Genomic DNA, 24,632 nt, shown 5'->3' on the forward strand with positions numbered 1-24,632 from the left:
CTATGGTGTAGGTTGCAGACGCGGCTTGGATCCCGCGTGGCTGTGGCTGTGGCCGGCGGCTACAGCTCCGATTAGACCCCTAGCCTGGGAACCTCCATATGCCGTGGGAGCGGCCCTAGAAAAGGCAAAAAGACAAAAAAACAAAACAAACAAACAAACAAAAAAAACCATTCTGTTGTTGCTGTAATGCCAAGAGAGTTGATCTCAGTTTCTTAATGACCCACAGCTCTTGTGATATTTTAAATGTGTTTAGGAAAATGTTGTTGTTTTGTCTTTTTGCCATTTCTTTCTTTTTTTAAAAAAATTTTTATTACTCAAATGAATTTATCACACTTGTAGTTGTATAATGATCATAACAATCTGATTTTATCTTTTTGCCATTTCTTGGGCTGCTCCTGTGGCATATGGAGGTTCCCAGGCCAGGGGTCCAATCGGAGCTGCAGCCACCGGCCTATGCCAGAGCCACAGCAACGCGGGATCCCAGCCGCGTCTGTAACCTACACCACAGCTCACGACAATGCTGGATCCTTAACCCACCGAGGAAGGCCAGGGTTCGAACCCGAAACCTCATGGTTCCTAGTCGGATTTGTTAACCACTGAGCCACGACAGGAACTCCAGGAAAATGTTTTAAACTTAAAAATTTTTGTACCCCAACACTTACTGAATGCTTACTGTGTACCAGGCACTGTTCTAGAGTCAAGGACTTGAATCTCACAAGATTTTTTTTTTGTCCTCTGAATCGACAAAAAAAATCAACAATGACCTGCAGGTGCAGGATTACCCTTGTTTGCTTTTAAGGGAATTTAAAAAACCCATAAACTAGAGAGCATATAAATCCACTTAATATGGGATTCAAGATAAGTGCTACTACCAATTTAATTTTTTTTCCCCAGTTTCATTTTATAGAAACACAGAGAAGTTAATAAATTTTCCCCAAATCACAGAAGTGGTGGGATTTGAACCAAGGGACTGTGGAACAAGAGCATGGCAACTTAACCACTGTAGCACTCTCCCTCTCTACTGGAAAATGTTTTAAATTCTTTTCTCTTTTGTATTTGTATTCTGCTTGTAGCCTCTCTACTTTAGTACATATAATATGTGCTCCAGTAGCCTATCCATTCATCAGGTGTCCATGATAAAAGTGCATTACCATGACTGTTGTTTCATTGTTAACTCATAAGACTATAAATTCCCAGTATGCATTGTTGATTCTTACATCAAAATCATATTCAGTGATGATTTTAATCAAAGGATTGAAAAAAGTCAGCAATAGCAGCTCTGTTCTTATTACCTCCTTATAAAAGTTTGAACACAACCTCAGAGCTAAACTGCAGATCTGTGACATGTAATGGAAACCCGCCTGGGGATTCAGGGTTTGGTCTTGGCTCTGCCTAACTCACACAATGTGACTGGCTTTGCAAGTAATTTAGCACTTTTAGATTTCACTTTTTCCATCTGGAAAATCAAAGGATTGAATTAGATGAGAAGCCCTGTGGGTCTACTATCAATTTAGTCAAGCAGTTGATGCCAGGTAGACATTAGGCACTCAGCACTCCAAAGACCATACACCTGGAAGTAATTAGTTAGCTACTATTTATTGAGGATTTACCCTGTGCAAAGCACTAGAGCAAAGACTTTGCATAAATAGTACATTTTTCTGAGCATAGTACATTAATGTACTACTCACATAGCATTTCATTAAAAACTTTTGGTTTATGTTGTTAATGAAAATCTTTAGCTATTCATAGTATTCCTTGGAGCAAACTAGGGCATGATTCTCTCATCTTCCAGTTTAGGAGAAACAGTTTCTTTCTAAGGGTTGCAGTTTTGTTGTTTGTTAAGTGAGTGGTTGAACTCTTCAGATTCCTTTAGATTAATTTGTGCTGGCTCAGCAAACCTGTTTATACTTTGTTCAAAGTAGGTCCTCAACAAATTTTGCTAAATTGAGTAACAGAGCCCTACTTCTTTGCTTTGAGTGTTGTGGTCATTGTATGCTTCCCAAGATGTCGTCTTAAGGAATTCGATGTTCATATCCTATTAAACAAGAAGGCTTTTCCATAGGCATAAACTAAACATAATAGGTACCATTTGTATAGAAAAAATTCAGTTTTCCACCAGTATTCTTTTTTCTGTGTAGAGAAGAACCAAATATGTGGGTTTCCCCCCAAACCCCCACCCAGCAATTCTCTACAACACCATCTGGGTATCCTACAATTTAACTCAGTCTAACAATTTACCTGTAGATAGTGTCAGATCCCAGAGGTTAAGGGCTTAGTCCCACAAGACTACTCCCATACCATTTCAGAAGTCAATCACAGTGGTAGGTCCCTAGGTACCCACAATTTCTGTCATATCTGGCTACAGATTGGAGGTTCCCATGTCCCCTTCCTCAGGTTTGATTAATTTGCTACAGCAGCTCCCAGAACTTAGAACATTTAGTTATGTTTACCAGTTTTGTTTTGTTTTTGTCTTTCTAGGGCCACACCCGCAGCATATGGAGGTTCCTTGGCTAGGGGTCCAATCAGAGCTGTAGCCGCCGGTCTATGCCAGAGTCACAGCAACGTGGGATCCAAGCCACGTCTGTGACCTACACCAAAGCTCAGGGCAACCCTGGATCCTTAACCCACTGAGCAAGGCCACGGATGGAACCTACAACCTCATGGTTCCTAGTTGGATTCATTTCCACTGAGCCATGATGGGAAATCCAAAACTGATTATAATTATTTTTCTAGTTAAACATATGAAGTATATTTTGTTGAAAGTATTTTATAATTGCAAAATGATAGAAAATCTGAAAACGACAACTTCTGTAATTGGATTAGACCAACATTTTAAAAATGAAACACTGTATTTAAAACCAATATTGGTTTCTGCCTGTTCCTGGGAATTCTTTCAGAATTAAACCTCTGTATTTGGAGTAATATTTGTACTGTTTTAAGATTAATTGGGTTCAACAGTTTTCTTATGTTTATTTTTAGTTGATTGTTCCCATGCTTTGCACCAAACTTAGAATTTAATAAATGTCATAATGGGGCATTTGAAAGAAATTGCAGTAATTGCAAAGCATTAGCTACTTAATCATAAACAAACTTGAAACATATTTTTTTTAGTAACAAAAAGAAACATGCTTTCAAAAACTACTTTTGGGTATAACTCATATGATTGGTATCCCAAAATTCACATCTAGCCTTAAGAATTATTAGGTATCATATATTCTCATTCCTTTGCAGCTGTTGTTTTAAGCAGTTGTTTGGTATCACCTGTCTTTTAAGACCAGTGGTCTATAGATAGAATAATCCCTAGAATTTAAAATAACCTAATTCCCTTGTTGGAGGAAAAGTGTACACAGTATTATCTACCTTTTAACCTTCCACTGATACTGAATTTCTCGTGTTCTTAATTAGGGATCTTATGCCTAACATGAAGTACAGGGACATCTTGATGCAAATTTATTGAGGATTGGGTTTATATTGTATCCGTTATTAATGCTACAGTAGGCTCAGTGACTTTTTTTTTAGTGATTTTATTTTTATTATATTTGTGGTTATACAATGATCATCATAATCCAGTATTATAGGATTTCCATCCCAAAACCCCAGCATATCCCCCCGCCTCCCAAACTTTGGAGACCATAAGTTTTTCAAAGTCTTTGAGTCAGTATCTGTTCTGCAAAGAATTTCATTCTGTCCTTTTTTTCGGATTCCACATGTCAGTGAAAGCATTTGAATTTGGTGTCTCATTATGGCTGACTTCACTTAGCATCAGTGACTTTTTAAAAAAGTGATCATTACTAGTAAATGCCTAGGGCTGGATGGGTTGGGGGTTTAGCAGGTAAACATACTAAAAGCCATTGAATTCACTTTAAATGGGTGAATTTTATGATATGTGAGTTATATCTCAATAAAGTTATATATATATGTATTTTTTAAAGTGGTTATTGTCACAGTTTAGAGGGATTCAGATGAAGAAGTATTTCTTGGCATTCAGAAGCTATTTACTACTTCTATGATAAGAGCATATAATATATTCTAATGCCTGCTGACTTTCCTATGTAGTCCCTTACTCTCAGGAACAGTATATTTACTTTTTTTTTTTTTTTGTCTTTTTGCCATTTCTTGGGCCGTTCCCTTGGCATATGGAGGTTCCCAGGCTAGGGGTTGAATCAGAGCTGTAGCCGCCAGCCTATGCCACAGCCACAGCCACGCCATATCCGAGCCACGTCTGCAGCCTACACCACAGCTCATGGCAACGCCAGATTCTTAACCTATTGAGGAAGGCCAGGGATCGAACCTGCAACCTCATGGTTCCTAGTTGGATTCGTTAACCACTGAGCCACTTCGGGAACTCCAGGAACAGTATATTCATTTAAAACATATAATTGAGTAAGCAGAAAGTGGAAAGCAGTAAGGGGTTTGAAACGGCCTCTGAGGTTTAGCCTGTCAAAACTGTGTGACATTAGGCAAGTCACTTAATCATTCAGAACCTCAGTTACAACAAAAAATGAAGGTGTTTGATCAGATTCTTGTTCTCAAACTCTGATGCCCACAGGGCTAAATGAATAAAGTTGACTGGTGTAAAGGAACCAGGATCAGGGAGACTGTGGCCTATAGGATAGTATATGCTCTTCTAAAGAGAGCAGCCATAACTCAAATTTGGCTTTGAGTTGCCAAATTTGATATTAACACTGATACTAAGATATTGTTGCCTTATCTTAAAACACTATGCAAGCCAAACTGCAATGTATGAAGGAGTCCTTCATGGGTCTAATAGATGAGATCATCTGTAGACTAGATGATCTCTGTTGACCTGGCTACTTGTTGGAGTCTTCTTTTCTTTCCTTATACAAATGTTAAGTGGTACATTCCAAAGAATATGTGTGAAACATATATGTAAGTTACAAAGCATAATGCAAACTGAATAAATACCCAAGACCTAGTAGATAATATACCCCTGTGTTCCTGTTCACCTCACCTTATCTTCATCAGAGAGAACCATTATCCCACATTTTGTATTTAGGTGCCTAAAATAATACACTGGGATTTGCTTGCTTTTGAGCCTTAGAAAAAGGAATGTAGTCAGTCTTCTGGGATTCCCCCCCACACACACATGCTGTTTCTGAGATTTGGTAAATTGTTTAGTGTAAGTGTAGTTTCTTTAATCACTATCGTGTAATGTTTCATTATGTAAATATACCTAAATTTGGAGTTCCCGTCGTTGCGAAGCAGAAGCGAATCCGACAAGAAACCATGAGGTTGCGGGTTCAATCCCTGACATGGCTCCAGCGTTGCCGTGAGCTGTGGTGTAGGTCAAAGACGCAGCTCAGATCCAGCATGGCTGTGGTGTAGACCAATAGGTACAGCTCCAATTAGAGCCCTAGCATGGGAATCTCCATATGCCACCCGTGCAGCCCTAGAAAGACTATATATATATATATATATATCTTTATCTATTTATGGATATTTTCTGGTTTTGGCTCTTGTGAAGAGTGCTGCTGTGAACATTTTAGTATGTGTCTCCTGAAGCACATGTGTTTTTCTAAGGTATATACCTAGGAGTTGAGTTGCTTCATTGTATGCTGTATGAACACTCCTGCTTCATAAAATAATGCCAGACTCCTTTTCAGTGTTCCTGATTTAGCCCATGATCCTTGACTCTGAAAGTTCTCTGTAACTCTCTGCCTTCTCTACTTTATTGTATTCTCTTCTTCCATAGCTTTTTTCCCTTAATGAAGGTAACTTATTTCACTGCCCCTTATTTTCTCTTTCTGGAGAACTGTATGCTGTCTGCCATTTCATTAAGAACTTTGCCTCTAACATAACAGAATCATATTTAGAAATAAATGTTACTTTTTTGCATATCATAAATGTAACTTGCTAAAAGTGCCTTTTTTCCTTTCTTTTTTTTCTCTCTCTTTTTTTTTTTTTTTTTTTTGCTTTTTAGGTCTGCACTCACAGCATATCGAGGTTCCCAGGCTAGGGGTCTAATTGGAGCTACAGCTGCCAGCGTACTCCACAGCCACAGCAATGCCAGATCCCAGCCGTGTCTGTGACCTACACCATAGCTCATGGCAACGCCAGATCCCTAACCTGATTGAAGCCAGGTAGTAAACCCGCAACCTCATGGTTCCTAGTCGGATTCTGCTGCATCACAATGGGAATTCCTATATGTATCCCTTTAAGTCATTGTTTTGTCTGAATATAAGCCCAGGAGTAGGATTGCCGGATCAGATGGTAATTCTATTTTTAGTTTTCTGAAGAACCTCCATAATGTTCCATAGTGGTCGCCCTCACTTACATTCCCACCAACAGTCTGTACCCTCTCTAGCATGTGCAATTTGTAAACTTTTTAATGATGGCCCATCTGACTGGTGTGAGGTGGGTATGATTTGTTTTTCTCTAATAATTAGTGATGTGGAGGATCTTTTTGTGTGCCTGTTGGCCATCTGTCTGTCTGTCTTTGGAGAAATGTCTATTTAGGTCTTCTGCCTATTTTTCAATTGGATTGTTTCGGGTTTTTTGTTGTGCAGTTGTATGAACTGTTTATGTACTTTGGATATTAAGCCCTTGTCTGTTGCAAGGACAAGGACAAATTGTTTTTAAATATTTTCTCCCATTTCATAAGTTGTCTTTTTTTTTTAATAGTTTCCTTTGCTATACAAAAGCTTGTTAATTTAAATCCCATTTGTTTATTTTTGGTTTTATTTCTTTGTCCTTGGGACACTGACCTAAGAAAACATTGGTCCAATTTTAAGTCAGAGAATGTTTTGCCTTTGCTTCCTTCTAGGAGTTTTATGGTGTCATGTCTTAAAGACATTTTGAGTTTATTTTTGTGCATGGTATGAGGGTGTGTTCTAACTTCATTGATTTTCATGTAGCTATCCAACTTTCCCAGCACCACTTGCTGAAGAGACTTTCCTATCTTTTTCTTTTTCTTTCTTTCTTTCTTTCTTTTTTTTTTTTAGGGCCACACCCATGGAGGTTCCCAGCCTAGGGGCTGAATCAGAGCTACAGCTGCCAGCAACACAGAGCAGAGCTGCGTCTACAACCTACACCGCAGCTCGTAGCAATGCCGTATCCCTAACCCACTGAGGGAGGCCAGAGATTGAACCCACAACTTCACGGTTACTAGTCAGATTCATTTCCACTGCGCCACAACAGGAACTCCATTTCCCGTTTTACATTCTTGCCTCCTTTATTGAAGATTAATTGACTGTAGGTATGTGGATTTATTGCTAAGCTCTCTACTCCATTGATTTGAATGTAGTATTGTTTGAAGTCTGGGAGGGTGGTCTCCTGCATTTTTCCCCGTCAGATTTGCTTTGGCAATTCTGCGTCTTTTATGGTTCCATGTAAATTTTTGGATTATTCTAGTTCTGTGAAAACTGTCACAGGTAATTTGATAGGGATCACATTAAATCTGTTTTTCCATTTTAACAATATTAATTCTTCCAGTCCAAGAGCATGGAATATGTTTCCATTTATTTGAATCCTCGTCCTATATTAATGCTGTGTAGTTCTCAGCATATAAGTCTTTCACCTCCTTGGTCAGGTTTATTCCTAGATATTTTTAATATTCCCTCTCTGATATTTCATTGTTAATGTGAAGAAATGCAGCCAATTTCTAAATGTTAATCTTGTATCATGCTGCTTTGCTGAATTCATTTATCAGATCTGGTAGTTTTTGTGTGGAGTCCTGAGGGTTTTCTATACATAGTATTATGTCATCTGTTTATAGTGACAGTTTTACGGCTTCCCTTCCAATTTGGATACTGCTGTCATTTTTCTTATCTGATTGCTGTGGCTAGGACTTCCAATACTATCTTGAATAGAAGTGGTGAGAGTGGGCAGTCTTGTCTTGTTCTAGATTTTAGGGGGAAGGCTTTCAGTGTTTTACCATTGAGTGTTATATTGGCTGTGGGTTTGTTGCAAATGACTTTTGTTATGTTGAGATATGTTCCCTTTGTGTCCACATTGGTGAGAACTTTTATAGTGAATGGATTTTGAATTTTGTCACATGCTTTTTCTGCATCTATTGAAATGATGGTGTGTTTTTTTACTTTTCTTTTGTTAATGTGGTGCATTACTTTGATTTGTTTATATTGAACCGTCCTTGTGAACTTGGGATGAATCCCGCTTGGTTGTGGTATATGATCTTTTTATATGTTATTGCATTGGGTTTGCTAATATTTTGTTGAGAATTTTTGCCTCTATATTCATCAAAGACATTGGCCTGTAATTTGTAATTTCCTTTCTTTCTTTCTTTTTTTTTTTTTTTTTGGCTTTTTAGGGCTGCACCTGTGGCATATGGAAGTTCCCAGGCTAGGGGTCAAATCAGAGCTACAGCTGCCGGCCTATACCAAAGCCACAGCAATGTGGGATCTGAGGCGCATCTGTGACCTACACCACAGCTCACAGCCACACCAGATCCCCAAGCCACTGAGCGAGGCCAGGGATCGAACCCGTATTCTCATGGATCCTAGTCAGGTTTGTTAACCACTGAGCCATGAAGGAAACTCCCTGTGATTTTCACTTTAGGTGGTTTGGTTTTGCCATCAGAGTGATGGTGACTTCATAGAATGTCTTTGGGGAGTATATGTTCTTCAATCTTTTGGAAGAGTTTGAGGAGCATCAGTAAAAGTTATTCTGGTATGTTTGGTAGAATTCACCTGTGTGGCCATCTGGTCCTGGACTTTTGTTTATAGGGAAGTTTTTTTTTTTAAATTATTATTATAGATTCTATCTCACTTCTAATGATTGCTCTGTTCAAATTATTCTTGATTCCATTTTGGTAGGCTTTATGTTTCTGGAAAGTTGTCCATTTCTTCTATGTTGTCAAATTTGTTGGCATAGGAGTTCCCATTGTGGCTCAGCAGGTTAAGGACCTGATGTTGTCTCTGTGAGGTTGCAGGTTCGATTCCTGGTCTTGCTCAGTGCGTTAAGGATCTCACGTTGCTGTAAGCTGCAGCATAGGTCACAGATGTGGCTTGGAACCTGTGTTGCTATAGCTGTAGTATAGGCCACAGCTGCAGCTCCAATTCACCCCCTAGCCTGAGAACTTCCATATGCCACAGGTGTGGCCATTAAAAAAGAAAGAAAAAGAAAAAATTTGTTGATGTATAATTCTTCATAGTATTATGGGTTTTTGGGTTTTTTTTTTGTATTTCTGCAGTATTGGTTGAGATTTCTCCTTTTTCCATTCTTATTTTGTTTATTTAGGTAACCTCTTTTTTCTTCTTGGTAAGCCTGGCCAAAGATTTGTCAATTTTGTTTACCCTTTCAAAGAACTAGCTCTTGGTTTTATTGATTTTTTTTTCTGTTGTTTTTTTATCTCTATTTTATTTATTTCCTCTCTGATCTTTATTATTTCCTTCCTTCTGCTTTAGGTTTTGTTTGTTCTTCTTTTTCTAGTTCTTTTAGGTGGTAGGTTGTTTATTTTAGATTTTTCTTGGTTTTTTGAGGAAGGCCTGTGTTGCTATGATCTTTCAAAAACTGCTTTTGCTGTATCCCTTTGATTTTTTTATGGCTGTGTTTTTATTGCCTGTTTCAAGGTATTTGTAAAATTTTTTTTTGTCTATGCTGCAGCATGAAGAAGTTCTTGGGCCAGGAATCAAACCCATACCACTGCAGTAACCAGAATCACTGCAGAGACAATGCTGGATCCTTAACCTGCTGAGCCACAGTTCTCTTTTTTATTTCCTAATTGACCCACTGGGTTTTTTGTTTGTTTGTTTTCAAATGGCTGCACCAGTGGTATATGGAAGTTCCTGGGCTAGGGGTTGAATTGGAGCTGCATCTGCAACCTACACTGCAGCTTGTGGCAACACCGGATCCTTAAACCACTGAGCAAGGCCAGGGATTGAACCTGCATCCTTATGGATACTAGTTAGGTTCTTAACTTCCTGAGTCACAATGGGAACTTCCGGTCCTTTGGTTTTTTAGTAGCATGTTGTTTGGTCTCCACATAGTCATTTTTTTCTTATTTCTTTTCCTGTAGTTGATTTCTGGTTTCGTGCCATTGTGGTTTGAGAAGATGCTTGAAATAATGTCAATAATCTTAAATTTGTTGAGGTTAGTCTTGTGCCCAAGTATGTGGTCAGTCCTAGAGCATGTTCCATGTGCACTTGAAAAGGATGTGTATTCTGTTTTTTTTCAATGTAATATTCTGAGAATATCAATTAAGTTTAACTGTTCTATTGTATCGTTTAGGATCTCTGTGCCTTATTGATTTTCTGTGTAGAAGATCTGTCTATTAATGTGAATGGGGTGTTAAAATCTCTTAATATTATTGTATTCCCATCAATTTCTCCCTTTATGTCTGTTAGTATTTGTTTCAGCTATTTGGGTGCTCTTATATTAGGGGTGTATATGTTGATGGGTGTAAAATCTTCTTGTACTAATTATTTTGTCATTATGTAGTGTCCTTTTTTATCTTTCTTTATGGCCTTTGTTTTAAGGTCTATTTTGTCTGATATGAGTATTGAGACTCCTGCTTTCCTATCATTTGCGTTCGCATGAAATATCTTTGCCCTACGGTAAGTATCTTATACAGTCTGTGCAGTATTTATGTATTTGTTTGTTTTTTTGTCTTTTGAGGGCCACTCCCGTGGCATATGGAGGTTCCCAAGCTAGAGGTTGAATCAGAGCTGCAGCTGCCAGCTTATGCCACAGTCATAGCAATGCCGGATCCAAGCTGTGTTTGTTGCCTACAACACAGCTCATGGCAAGGCCGGGTCCTTAACCCACTGAGCAAAGCCAGGGATCGAACCTGCATCCTCATGGATGCTAGTCAGATTTACTTCCACTGAGCCACAACAAGAACTTCAGCCTGTGCATTCTTGACAACTCTTGACCACAGCTCAAATTTCCACAGAATTTTTCAATACATTTCTCTCAGTTTCTTCATGGTTAATTTTGGTTTTGATAATTATAGAAGTGAGTCTTTTATGAGAAGAGCTTTTCTCTTTTAGATGCTAGTTTAACATCTAAAATTTAATGGTACAATATTTCCTCTTAGAGTGATAAAAATGTTCTAAAATTGCATTGTGATATGGTTGCACAATTCTGTGAATATACTAAAAACTATAGAATTGTACACTTTAAATGGGTGAGTTTTATGGTATGTGAATTATTTCTCAATAAAGTGGTTAAAATTTAATGATGTCCTAGAGAGATTTATTGACTCTTTTTTCCCTTTTGCTCCTTGACAATTGAAGTATTTGGAATGTCACATGAATTTGAGAAACTAAAAATAGCTTGTATGCTTTAAAATTTGGGCCATTTTCCCCCAGTTTTTCTGACTGGCAAGGAATATATAGACATTATTATTATTATTTTGCTTTTTAGAGCCACATTTTCAGCATATGGAGGTTCCCAGGCTAGGGGTAGAATTGGAGCTAAAGCTACTGACCTACACCACAACCACAGCAACACCAGATCCAAGCCACGTCTGCAACCTATACCAGAGCTCATGGCAATGCTGGATCCTTAACCCACTCAGCAAGGCCAGTGATCGAACCCACAACCTCATGGTTCATAGTCGGAATCTTTTCCGCTGTGCCATGATGGGAACTCCAGGTTGATTTTAAAAAATTAGACTGACTTTGAAATTTCTTCCTTTATTATCAGATGTCATTTAGGACAGTGAAAAAAGAGCTATGAAAAATAGCATGATCATTTTAACTTTTTTCTAAAGATTAAGAAAGAAATATAATGCAAAACCTTCAGTCTCTATATATTAAGAGTGATATTATGTGATTTTATTTTATGAAAAATTGTGGAAAATACAGTTCATCTACAGTGGCAGAAAGTGTCAGTGATTACCTGGGATCAAGGGTAGAGGAGAGAATTGACTGCTAAGGAGCATTAGGAACTTTTGTTTTATTTTAAGGGCTGCACCTGAGACATATGGAAGCTTCCAGGCTAGGGATCAGATCCAAGCCGCAGTTGTGATCTGTTCTGCAGCAGCAGCCAGATCCTTAACCCGCTGTGCCAGGCCAGGAATCAAACCTATGTCCCAGTGCTCCAGAGATGCCACTGATCCTTTTGTGCCACAGCAGGAACTCATTGATAGGACTGTCTTGATTGTGTTTTGATTGATGTAGTGCTTACATCATGGTATATATTTGTCAAAATTTATGGAACTATAGGAGTTCCCATTGTGTGCAGCAGAAATGAATCCGACTGGTAACCATGAGGTTGCAGGTTCATCCCTGGCCTCACTTAGTGGGTTAAGGATCCGGCATTGCCGTGAACTGTGGCTTAGGTCAAAGACACAGCTCAGATCCTGGAGTTCCTGTTGTGGCACAGTGGTTAACGAATCCAGCTAGGAACCATGAGGTTGCGGGTTCAATCCCTGGCCTCACTCAGTAGGTTAAGGATCCGGCGTTGCCGGGAGCTGTGGTGTAGGTTGCAGACGAGGCTCAGATCAGTTGCTGTGGCTCTGGCATAGGCCGGTGGCTACAGCTCCAGTTAGACCCCTAGCCTGGGAACCTCCATATGCCACAGGTGCGGACCTAGAAAAGACAAAAAAAAAAAAAAAAACCCAAAAAACAAAAAGACGCAGCCCAGATCCTGTGTTGCTGTGGCTGTGGCATGGGCAGCTGGCTGTAGCTCCCATTAAACCCCTAGCCTGGAAACCTCCATATGCCGCCAGTGTGGCCCTAAAAAAAACAAACAAACAAACAAAAAAAACCTTATGGAACTGTACACTTAAAATGGGTCTAGTTCATTATATATAATTTACACCCCAGTACAGTTGATTAAAAGAAAATCAGTACAGTGGGTTGGATATCTGGCATTGCCATGAGCTGTGGTATAGGTCGCAGACATAGCTCTTGAATCCCACATTGCTATGGCTGTGGCGTAGGCCTCCAGCTACAGCTCCAATTCAACCCCTAGCCTGGGAACTTCCATATGCTGCAGGTGCGCCCTAAAAAAAAAAAAAAAAAAAAAAAACAGTGAAAATGACCACACGTAGGTAAGTTCCCTGGTGGCTCAGCGGGTTAATGATCTAGCATTGTTACTGCTGTGGCATGGGTTCAATCCCTGGCCCAGGAACTTAAACATGCCACAGGCATGACCAAAAAAAAAAGTGACCACACGTACACATGACTTAGATTTATATCAAGTGTTGGTCTTTTGATGTGTAACATCATCTGATGTCTCTAAATTATATACAATAATCAGGCATTTATGTCACCTGTTCATGCTAATGAAGGAGAGGAAGGTACTTGCACAATTGTCATCGATGAAATAATTTTGTTAATAGACGCCTACACTTAGTATTACTGTTAATAAATTACTGTATTTTGCAAGTATAATGTACTTCACTGTCTTAGATCCCTTTTGATTTTGTTATACAGCTTTTCATCAAACAACAGAAACCATCTTTTAATAGCATTAAAAGTCTTTCATATGATATATCTATTTTTTCTAATAAGTCAACTCCTACATGCTGGCACAGTAATCCAGTGCTGAATAAGAGAGCATGGCTCCATCATTATGGAGTATTTTACAATTTTCAAATTAGTTTTACATAAATATCACATCCTTTGAGAGAGGGAAATGAAACTGAGAGAAATTAAGTGACTTTGCCCAAGGTTACACAGCTAAGAGGTCTGAGAGTTATCTGATCCCAAGTCAGTTTTAGGCAGTTTAGGTGGGTACAGTTACATATTTAGGTAGATGAGTGGAAAGATTGAGGGAGTATATTAAATAGTTGGATCTTATCCATATCCTGGAATGTGAATAAACTTCCTTCATGTGTATAAAGTTTCATATATTCCCCTTCCAGTTATTTCCTCTGCCACCAGGATAAGAAAGTTTGAACTTCTGCCAACTGGATTTTTTCCAAGACCATTTCTGATTGTTACCCCAACAGCTGAGACCTAGCAGTCTCTGGGTTTGTCACAACAGAGAGCTCTGCATACTTGTGGCATTGAATGTGAGTAGGCCCTGCATGTAAAAACCTGCCCATCTGGCCTCCACTGGATTTTGCTGAATTGCAGGGCATTTTCCTGGTGGTGGCAGCTGTGACAGATTCCATGAGCACCACAGATCTGCAGGAGGCAGCCACTCTGCTGAGGGTAGATACTGGGCCTGTTAGAGGGAGCTGGCAATGAGCTGTCTTTGCAGTTACTTTTGAAGGAGGCAGCATGGAATAGTGCAAAGAATATGAGACTAGCCACGAGAAGGCCTAAGTTTGAATCCTAGAACTGTCACTTGGGAGCTGTGTTACTTTGGGCAGCTCACTGGTTCATTCCTGTCTTCCTCCTCCTAAGGGTGTGATATGTGCATTATGGGTGAATCTCACAATCATTATGCTAAATAAAAGAACCTAAATACAAAAGAGAATATACTGTATTATTCTTTTATATAACTTTTAGGAAAGCAAACAATATACATGATGACAGAAACATCATACAAGGTCAGTGGTTGCCTAGGGCTGGGGGCAGAGGAAAGGACAGAATGCATAGAGGCATAAAGAGTATTTTGAGGGTGATGGGAATATTCTGTATTTTAGTTGTGTTTTCAAAGGTGTATACAGCTGTCAAAACTCATGGAATTGTATACTACCATATACACACACCCAAAAGGAGATTCGGATGCTGTTTCAGGGCTTAATAAGAACATTGAAATAGATTATTTACCATGGGTTCAGGAGAGGAGAGAAGCAGGACAGATAGATATTTGTATTGTATATTTGTAGGTTATGTATGTCCCCTTTTTGCTCTGAGTTACCCAGTAAAGTTATAGCTAATATAATAGGAATGCTTAAATACTAAACAAAACCAACAATCATCCACCATGTTGGAAACTGACCTAGAGAGAATATTCAGTAACTCAAATATGAAGTGAGTAGTGACTTTTCTGGATTGTGGTGATACAGAATTGTTCCTGATCTCCAAAGGAAAAAGATGGGCCAGTGTGGTTGTGCACATTCTTTCTCTGGTGCCTGAGCCCTCTCTGCTTAAGACTTGCTAGGTGTGTGTGACCTTTAGCTGGGTATAGGTAGCTATTTCTAAAACAGAGAGATGTGTTTCTCGGAGGAGAACCAGTTGTAGGTTTTAGCCAGGAAATATACAAGATGAAGCTGTCAAAGACAAAAGCAATTGATTGAAACACATAAAATATATAAGACCCACGAGTTAGTAATGAATTTGATCCTGTCTCTCCCACCTCAAAAAAAATCAAAAGCAAAACCCTGAAAGAATTCACTGGACACTATCCAAAAGAACTTGAGTACTACTATTACTTAACTCCGAAGATTGGAAATTAGAAAGAATTTTTTTTTTTTTTTTGTCTTTTTAGGGATTCACCATGGCACATAGAAGTTCCCAGGCTAAGAGTCTAATTGGAGCTGTAGCTGCAGGCCTACACCACAGCCAGGGATCAAGGGCTCATCCTTACGAAGACTCCACCAGGTTCTTAACCCACTGAGCCACAATGGGAACTCTTGTGGACTTTGTTTTTAAAAGATGTTTTTGAGCTATTTGGGGAAATTAGATTACGGACTGAGTATAAGATAACCAAAGAATTTTTAAAATTTATTATTTTTTTAAGTTGTTATTTCCCCAATACAATTTTTTTTCTACTGTACAGCACGGTGACCCAGTTACAAATACATGTATACATTCTTTTTTCTCAGATTATCATGCTCCATCATAAGTGACTAGATATGGCTACACAGCAGGATCTCATTGCTAATCCATTCCTAAGGCAACAGTCTGCACCTATTAACCCCAGGCTCCCAATCCACCCCACAACCTCCACCTCCCCCTCGGCAACCACAAGTCTGTTCTCCAAGTCCATGGTTTTCTTTTCTGTGGAAAGGTTCATTTGGGCCATATATTAGATTCCAGATATAAGAGATGCCATATGGCATTTGTCTTTCTCTTTCTGACTTCCTTCACTCAGGATGAGGGTCTCTAGTTCCATCCATATTGCTGCAAATGGCACTATTTTGTTCTTTTTTATGGCTGAGTAGTATTCCATTGTATGTATATACCACATCTTCCTAATCCAGTCATCTGTCGATGGACATTTGGGTTGTTTCCTTGTCTTGGCTATTGTGAATAGAGCTGCAATGAACATGCAGGTGCATGTGTCTTTTTTTTTTTTTTGGTCTTTTTGCCATTTCTTGGGCCACTCCTGCGGCATATGGAGGTTACCAGGCTAGGGGTTGAATCGGAGCTGTAGCCACCGGCCTACACCAGAGCCACAGCAATGCTGGATCCGAGCCGCGTCTGCAACCTACACCACAGCTCCCAGCAACGCCGGATCATTAACCCACTGAGCAAGGGCAGGGACCGAACCCACAACCTCATGGTTCCTAGTCGGATTCGTTAACCACTGCGCCACGATGGGAACTCCATCAATCCCCTAATTTTCTAATCAGGCTTCTAGCTGTTGAGAAAAGTACTCTTTTTTTTAAAAAATACATATACTTTTTTTTTTTTTTTTTGGTTTTTAGGGCCATACTTGCAGCATATGGAAGTTCCCAAGCTAGGGGTTAAATTGGAGCTGCGGCTGCCAGCCTACATCACAGCCACAGCAACACCAGATCAAAGCCATATCTGTGACCTCCCCACAGCTTACAGCAATCTAGATCCTTAACCCACTGACCGAGGCTAGGAATTGAACCTGTATCCTCATGGTTACTGGTCAGATTCCTTTCCGCTGAGACATGACAGGAATTCCCAGAAAGTACTCTTAAAAAGATTTTGTTGGAGTTCCTGTTGTGGCGCAGCAGAAATGAATACAACTAGTAACCATGAAATTGTGGGTTCGATCCCTGGCCTTGCTCAGTGGGTTAAGAATCCGGTGTTGCCGTGAGCTATGGTGTAGATGCAGACGCAGCTCGGATCTGGCATTGCTGTGGCTGTGGTGTAGGCTGGTGGCTACAGCTCTGATTCGACCCCTAGCCTGGGACCTTCCCTATGCTGAGGGTGCGGTCCTAAAAAGAGGAAAAAAAAATAAAAAAGATTTTGTTCCCAACCTTTTCTGCCCACTGAAAATTAAGCCCACTAACACACTTTGGATAAAATATTACCATTTTAAGAGCAATTATATTGAAATTGTCAATCCAAAATGAGACCCAGTAAATAAGCACTATCTTTAGGGGTTCACTCCAGCGGGATATGTTTTGTTTTCTATTTATTTTCTTTTTAGGGCCAAATCTAAAGCATATGGAAGTTCCCAGTCTGGGGGTCTAATTGGAACTGCAGATTCCAGCCTATACCACAGCCACAACAACGCCAGATCTGAGCTGTGTCTGACCTACACAGCAGCTCACGGCGATGCTGGATCCTTAACCCACTGATCGAGGCCAGGGATCAAACCTGCATCCTTGTGAATACTAGTCAGCTTCATTACCGCTGAGCCACAACATGAACTCCCCAGCAGGGTTTTTAAAATAGAATCCTGGTATAACCAGACTAAATAAAATAGTTTTATATAAAGCACCTATGCATAATGCCTGGCATAAAAATAAAACTTAATAGATTTTTGTTTAATCAGATCATCAAAGTAGTATGACCATAAACTATCTGCTGAAATAATGTGATTAACCTTGTTATGTTGTGTTTCTTTGACCTATATGAAGTGTTCAGGATGACATTGATGAAAACATTGTATGTATTAGGTTCTTAGCGGTTTTAAGGACCCTGAGGTTGTCTCCATTGTATTGGGTAATGGGTCTTGTAGAGGGTTAGGAAACAGAGAAAATGGCTCTATAATATAAGCAGGCTTAATAGAGTCTTTATTTATTTAAAAATTTTTTTTATTACTCAAATTCATCACATCTGTAGTTGTATAATGATCATAACAATCTAATTTTACAGAATTTCCATCCCATAGCCCAAGCACATCCCCCTACCCCCCAAACTGTCTCCTCTGGAGACCATAAGTTTTTCAGTGTCTGTGAGTCAGCATCTGTTCTGCAAAGAAGTTCCGTCTGTCCTTTTTTCAGATTCCACATGTCAGTGAAAGCATTGGATGTTGGTGTCTCATTGCATGGCTGACTTCACTTAGCATGATAGTTTCTAGGTCCACCCATGTTGCAAAAAATGCTGGTATTTCATTCTTTTTAATGGCTGAGTAATAGTCCATTGTGTACATGTACCACATATTCTGGATCCACTCCTCTGTCGATGGACATTTAGGTTGTTTCCATGTCTTGGCTATTGTAAATAGTGCTACAGTGAACATTGGAGTACATGTGTCTTTGCGAGTCATGGTTTTCTCTGGATAGATGCCCAGGAGTGGGATTGCTGGATCAAATGGTAGTTCTATTTTTAGTTTTCTGAGGAACCTCCATACTGCTTTCCACAGTGGTTGTACCAATTTACAATCCCACCAACAGTGTACTAGTGTTCCTTTTTCTCCACACCCTCTCCAGCACTTATTGTTTGTAGACTTTTTGATGATGGCCATTCTGGCTGGTGTAAGGTGGTACGTCATAGTGGTTTTGATTTGCATTTCTCTAATGATGAGTGATATTGAACATCTTTTCATGTGTTTCTCGGCCATCTGTATGTCTTCTTTGGAGAATTGTCTGTTTAGATCTTCTGCCCATTTTTTGATGGGGTTGTTTAATAGAGCCTTTTAATCATTTAGCTGCCTTAGATAAAAAGTAGAATTGTCCTTTGTCCTATCTAAGCAGATTCTTTTCATTCAACAAATACTTGTGCTGGATGGGATCATATTCCTTTTCTCTTTAAGAACTCACACTATAGTATAAGCAACAGCCTGGCAATAAATTAAAAAAAAAAATATGAGTCTGTAATAAATGCCCTATCAGTTTTACCATCAAAACACTATAGTTCGGAAAGACAGAGTTCCCGTCATGGCGCAGTGGTTAACAAATCCGACTAGGAACCATGAGGTTGTGGGTTCGACCCCTGGCCTTGCTCAGCGGGTTAAGGATCCGGCGTTGCCGTGAGCTGTGGTGTAGGTTGCAGACGCCGCTCGGATCCCACGTTGCTGTGGCTCTGGCGTAGGCCTGCGGCTACAGCTCCGATTCAACCCCTGGCCTGGGAACCTCCATATGCCTCGGGAGCAGCCCAAAGAAATAGCAAAAAAACAAAAACAAAAAACTATAGTTCGGAAAGAGAATCACATCTCCCTGGGGTAATTCATCTGTTCATAAACATTATTTATAATAGTGTGGGTTTTTAATGGCTATAACATAAGAAAATGCATAAGTTAAAAAATAGATTGCAATATAGTTATAAGTACAATGTTAAATGCAATGTTTAAAAAAAAAGCAAAAAGCAACTTAGAAGTTCCCATTGTGGCTCACCGAGTTAAGAACCTAACTAGTATCCATGAGGATGTGAGTTTGATGCCTGGCCTTGCTCAGTGATTTAAAGATCTGGTGTTGCTGCTAGCTGCCATGTAAGTTGCAGTGGCTCGGATCTGACGTTGCTGTGGCTCTGGTGTAGGCCGGTGGCCACAGCTCCAATTTGACCCCTAACATGGGAATTTACATATGCTGCAGATGTGGCCCTAAAAAGATTAAAAAAAAAAAAAAAAGCAAAAGGCAGCTATAATTTACTTAACCAGTCCCTAATCTATTTCTTTGTTTTTACATAAAGTGCTACAGGGAATAATTTTGTACATATATCATTTTGTACTTGTACATAATATCTGTAGGATATGTTCTTAGAAATGGAATTGCTGGGCCAGTGTATTTACATTTATGATTTTTTTTTTTTGGTCTTTTTTAGGGCCGTACCTGCAGCACATGGGAATTCCCAGGCTAGGGGTTGAATGGGAGCTGTAGCTGCTGGCCTAAGCCACAGCCACACCAACATCAGATCCAAGCCATTTCTGTGACACCATAGCTCACGGCAACGCTGGATCCCTCACCCACTGAAAGGGGTTCGCATCCTCATTGATGCTAGTCATATTCGTTTCTGCTGAGCCATGATGGTAACTCCCCGCATCTGTAATTTTGACAGATGTATCTATGGAGTACAATCATAATCACCTGGGGAAACTTTTTTAATGTTCTTATGTCTGTCCCCCTCAAAATGTGGGAGGTTTTTTATATTTTTTGTTTTCCATGGATCTGGGATGGGGCTTAGATATCTGCTTTTTTTTCTGCTTTTTAGGGCCTCACCTGCAGCATATGGAGGTTCCCAGGCTAGGGGTCGAATCGGAGCTACAGCTGCTGGCCTATACCACAGCCACAGCAACGCCAGATCCAAGCAGTATTTGTGACTTACACCATAGCTCACAGCAATGCTGGATCCTAAAACCCACTGAGTGAGGCCAGGGGTCCGACCCACAACCTCATGGTTCCTAGTCAGGTTCGCCTCAACTGCGCCACAATGGGGATTCTGGTATCTGTATTTTTTTTAAGTTCCTGGAGTAGAGTTCCCATTGTGGCACGGTGGAAATGAATATGACTAGTATCCATGGCGTCGCCATGAGCTGTGGTGTAGGTTGCAGACCTGGCTCGGATCCGGTGTTGCTCCGGCTGTGGTGTAGGCCAGCAGCTGTAGCTCAGATTAGACCCCTAGCCTGGGAACTTCCTTATGCCGTGGGTGTGGCTTTAAAAAGCAAAAAATAAAAAAAATAAAGTTCCTGAAGTGAAGAAGAGAGGAGCTAAACCTTTATAAAATGAAATAAAATGTGGTATAAAGAAAGCACATTTTATTTTTTAAAAAGAATTTAAGCTAACTAGGGCTCAGAAAGGTACCATGCTGCCAATTTATGTAGAAAGCATGCTGTTTGCTACTTTAATCTCCATGTTCAGATTACTGCTCTGTCTGGTACTTTCCCTCCCATGATGTTAATGGGACATCCAAGCATTGCAGAATAAATATGTTGGTCTTGTAGGTACTCATTAAAGGATGCAATAGAAGCTGTGATTATCAGAGTTGGACTAGGAAGTGTTGGGTATGTCAATGAGGGTGACCTGTAGGATTTTGTACAGCCTGAGGAAATTGAGAAGACTGCATAGCACTTAACCTGTTCCCCTGGGTTTGGCTGAGCCAAGTGGGGATGTAACTATTTAAAAGTAACTTAAGGAGTTCCCGTCGTGGCACAGTGGTTAACGAATCTGACTAGGAATCATGAGGCTTTGGGTTCGATCCCTGACCACACTCAGTGGGTTAAGGATCTGGTGTTGCCGTGAGCTGTGGTGTAGGTCGCAGATTCAGCTTGGATCCTGCATTGCTGAGGCTCTGGCGTAGGCTGGCGGCTACAGCTCCGATTAGGCCTCTAGCCTGGGAACCTCCATATGCCGTGGGAAGCGGCCCTAGAAAAGGCAAAAAGACGGAAAAAAGAAAAAAAAAAGTAACTTAAAACACACCAAAACATTGAAGGCTTATTCTAGGTTTTGGGTGAGGTGATGATGATAACTAATATAGCAATAACAACCACAGTAATAATAACTACCAACACTTAACTGGTATTGTGTTATGCATAATTGCATTTGGTGATTAATACTTGCATTAGTACAAGTGTTTTCTCAATGAATTCTAACCCTAGGAATTGTAGGGACTATTATATTTCCACTTTACTGTTGAGAAAAATGAGGTACAGAGATATTATATATGTAACTTGCTAAAGGTCACATATTTATCTATTTCGTAGGATTATTTGGAAGTTAACTCTGAAGCACGGAGGAAATACCAGATATCCCTTGCTAATGCCTCTTAGAAGAAAAATATAAATATGGGTTTTCCTGAGAAAGATGGGTATTCCAGGTAGAAGAAAAAAGTAGAGGGATTAACTGTGTCTGGTTTAACTGCTGTGTAGGGTGTTTGGTGTAAAATGCTAGAAGGTCTGGCAGGAAATATAAGAAGCCTTCATGAGGGCGAGGGGGAGCTACTGAAGTATCTTTTTTTTTTTTTAACTAAATGATTTTTTTAATATTCATAGCTGTACAACTACCATCATAACCCAATTTTACATTTCCATCCCAAACTTGCAGCTTATCCCTCCCCAGTAAAACCTGTCTCCTTTGGTAACTATAAGTTTTTCAAAGTCTGTGAGTCAGCTTCTGTTCTGTGGAGAAGTTCATTGTATCTTTTTTTTTAGATCTCACATATAAGTAAAATAGCATTTGATGTTGATGTCTCACTGTATGACTAACTGCATTTAGCATGATAATTTATAGGTCCATCCATATTGCTGCAAATGCCATTATTTCATTCCTTTTTATGGCTGAGTAATATTCCATTGTGTGTGTGTGTGTGTGTGTATATATATATATATACACCATATCTTCTTTATCCACTCCTCTGTTGATGGACATTTAGGTTGCTTCCATGTCTTGGCTGTTTTATATAATGCTGCAGTGAATATTGGGGTACAAGTATCTTTTCAATTAATGGTTTTCTCTGGATAGATGCCCAGGAGTGGGATTGCTGGATCAAATGGTAATTCTATTTTTAGTTTCTTGCAGAATATCTATACTGTTTTCCATAGAGGTTGCAACAATTTACATCCCTACCTACAGTGTAAGAGGATTCCCTTTTCTCTGCACCCTCTCCAGCATTTACTGTTTGTAGACTTTTTGATGATGGCCATTCCGGCTGGTGTAAGGTGATACCTCATGGCAGTTTTGATTTGCATTTTTCTAATAATGAGTGATGTTGAGCATCTTTTCATGTGTTTTTTGGCCATCTGTGTGTCTTCTTCGGAGAATTGTCTGTTTAGATCTTCTGCCCATTTTTTGATGGGGTTGTTTGTTTTTTTGGTATTGAGCTACAAGGAGGTGTTTCTATATTTTGGAGATTAATCCCTTGTCGGTCGCTTCATTTGCAAATATTTTCTCCCATTGTGTGGGTTGTCTTTTCTTTTTGTTTAGGGTTTCCTTTGCTGTGTAAAAACTTTTAAGTTTAATTAGGTCCCATTTGTTTGTTTTCTCTTATTGTCATGACTCTGAGAAGTGGATCTGAGAAGATATTGTTGTGCTTTATGTCTGAGAGTGTTTGGCGTATTGTTTTCCTCTAAGAGTTTTATAGTGTCTGGTCTTATATTTAGGTCTTTATTCCATTTTGAGTTTATTTTTGTGTATGGTGTTAGGGAGTGTTCTGATTTCATTCATTTACATGTGGCTGTCCAGTTTTCCCAGCACCACTTATTGAAGGGACTGTCTTTTCTCCATTTTATATTCTTGCCTCCTTTGTTGTAAATTAGTCGACTGTAGGTGCCTGGGTTTAATTCTGGGCTTTCTCTCCAGTTCTACTGATGTGTATTTCTGTTTTTGTGCCAGTACCATACTGTTCTGATGACTGTAGCTTTGTAGCATAGTCTAAAGTGAGGGAACTTGATTTCTCCAGCTCCATTTTTCTTTTTCAAGATGTCTTTGGCTATTACGGGTCTTTTGTGCTTCCAGACAAACTTTAAGAGATATTTTGTTCTTCTTCTGTGAAAAATGCCATTGGTAATTTGATAGAGATTGCATTGAATCTGTAGATTGCCTTTGGTAGTATATTCATTTTGACAGTATTGATTCTTCCAATCCAAGAGCAGGATATATCTTTCTATCTTTTTGTGTTTTCTTTGATTTCTTTCATCATTATCTTATAGTTTTCATAGTTCAGTTCTTTTGTCTCTGTAGGTAGATTTATTCCTTGGTATTTTATTCCTTTTTTACATATATATTTTTATAATTGAAGTACAGTTGATTTACAGTGTGTTAATTTCTGCTGTACAGAAAAGTGATTTCGGTATTTTATTTTTTGTGACGTGGTGGTAAATGGGATTGTATCCCTAATTTCTCTTTCTGATCTTTCATTGTTAGTATATAGAAATGCAGTCAATTTCTTTTTTCTTTCTTTTCCTTTTTAGGGCCTCACATGCACTACATGGAAGTTCCCAGTCTAGGGGGCTAATTGGTGTACAGCTGCCAGCCTACACCACAGCCACAGCAGTGCCAGATCTGAGCCACATCTGCAACCTATACCACAGCTCATGGCAACACTGGATTCTTAACCCAGTGAGCTAGGCCAGGGATTGAACCCGTGTCCTCATGGATACTAGTTGGGTTCGTTACCACTGAGCCACAATGGGAATTCCAAAATGCAGTTGATTTCTGTGTATTAATTTTGTATGCTGAAACTTTACCAATGCATTGATGAGCTCTAACAGTTTTCTTTTTTTGTCTTTTGTCTTTTTTTGTTGTTGTTGTTGTTGTTGTTGCTATTTCTTGGGCCGCTCCCGCGGCATATGGAGGTTCCCAGGCTAGGGGTTGAATCGGAGCTGTAGCCACCGGCCTACGCCAGAGCCACAGCAACGCGGGATCCGAGCCGCGTCTGCAACCTACACCACAGCTCACAGCAACGCCGGATCGTTAACCCACTGAGCAAGGGCAGGGACCGAACCCACAACCTCATGGTTCCTAGTCGGATTTGTTAACCCCTGAGCCACGATGGGAACTCCCTCTAACAGTTTTCTGATAGTGTCTTTAGGATTTTCTGTGTATGGTATCATGTCATCTGCAAACAGTGATAGTTTTACTTCTTCCTTTCCTATCTGGATTCCTTTTCTTTCTTTTTCTTCTCTGATTGCCATGGCTAGGACTTCCAAAACTGTGTTGAATATTACTGGTGAGAATGGAACGTCTTATCTCATTCCTGATCTTAGTGGGAATTCTTTCAGCTTTTCGCCATTGA

The 24,632-nt window shown here is 39.7% G+C and overlaps 1 protein-coding gene across 2 annotated transcripts in view; it reads left to right on the forward strand.

Annotated features, from left to right (window-relative positions):
* KIF24 (kinesin family member 24) overlaps nucleotides 1–24,632 on the forward strand; it is a 79,733-nt gene that overhangs the window by 1,207 nt on the left and 53,894 nt on the right. The gene's annotated exons all lie outside the window — the stretch shown is intronic.

Source organism: Phacochoerus africanus, chromosome 12 (genome assembly GCF_016906955.1).
Source record: "Phacochoerus africanus isolate WHEZ1 chromosome 12, ROS_Pafr_v1, whole genome shotgun sequence".
Lineage (NCBI taxonomy): Eukaryota > Metazoa > Chordata > Mammalia > Artiodactyla > Suidae > Phacochoerus > Phacochoerus africanus.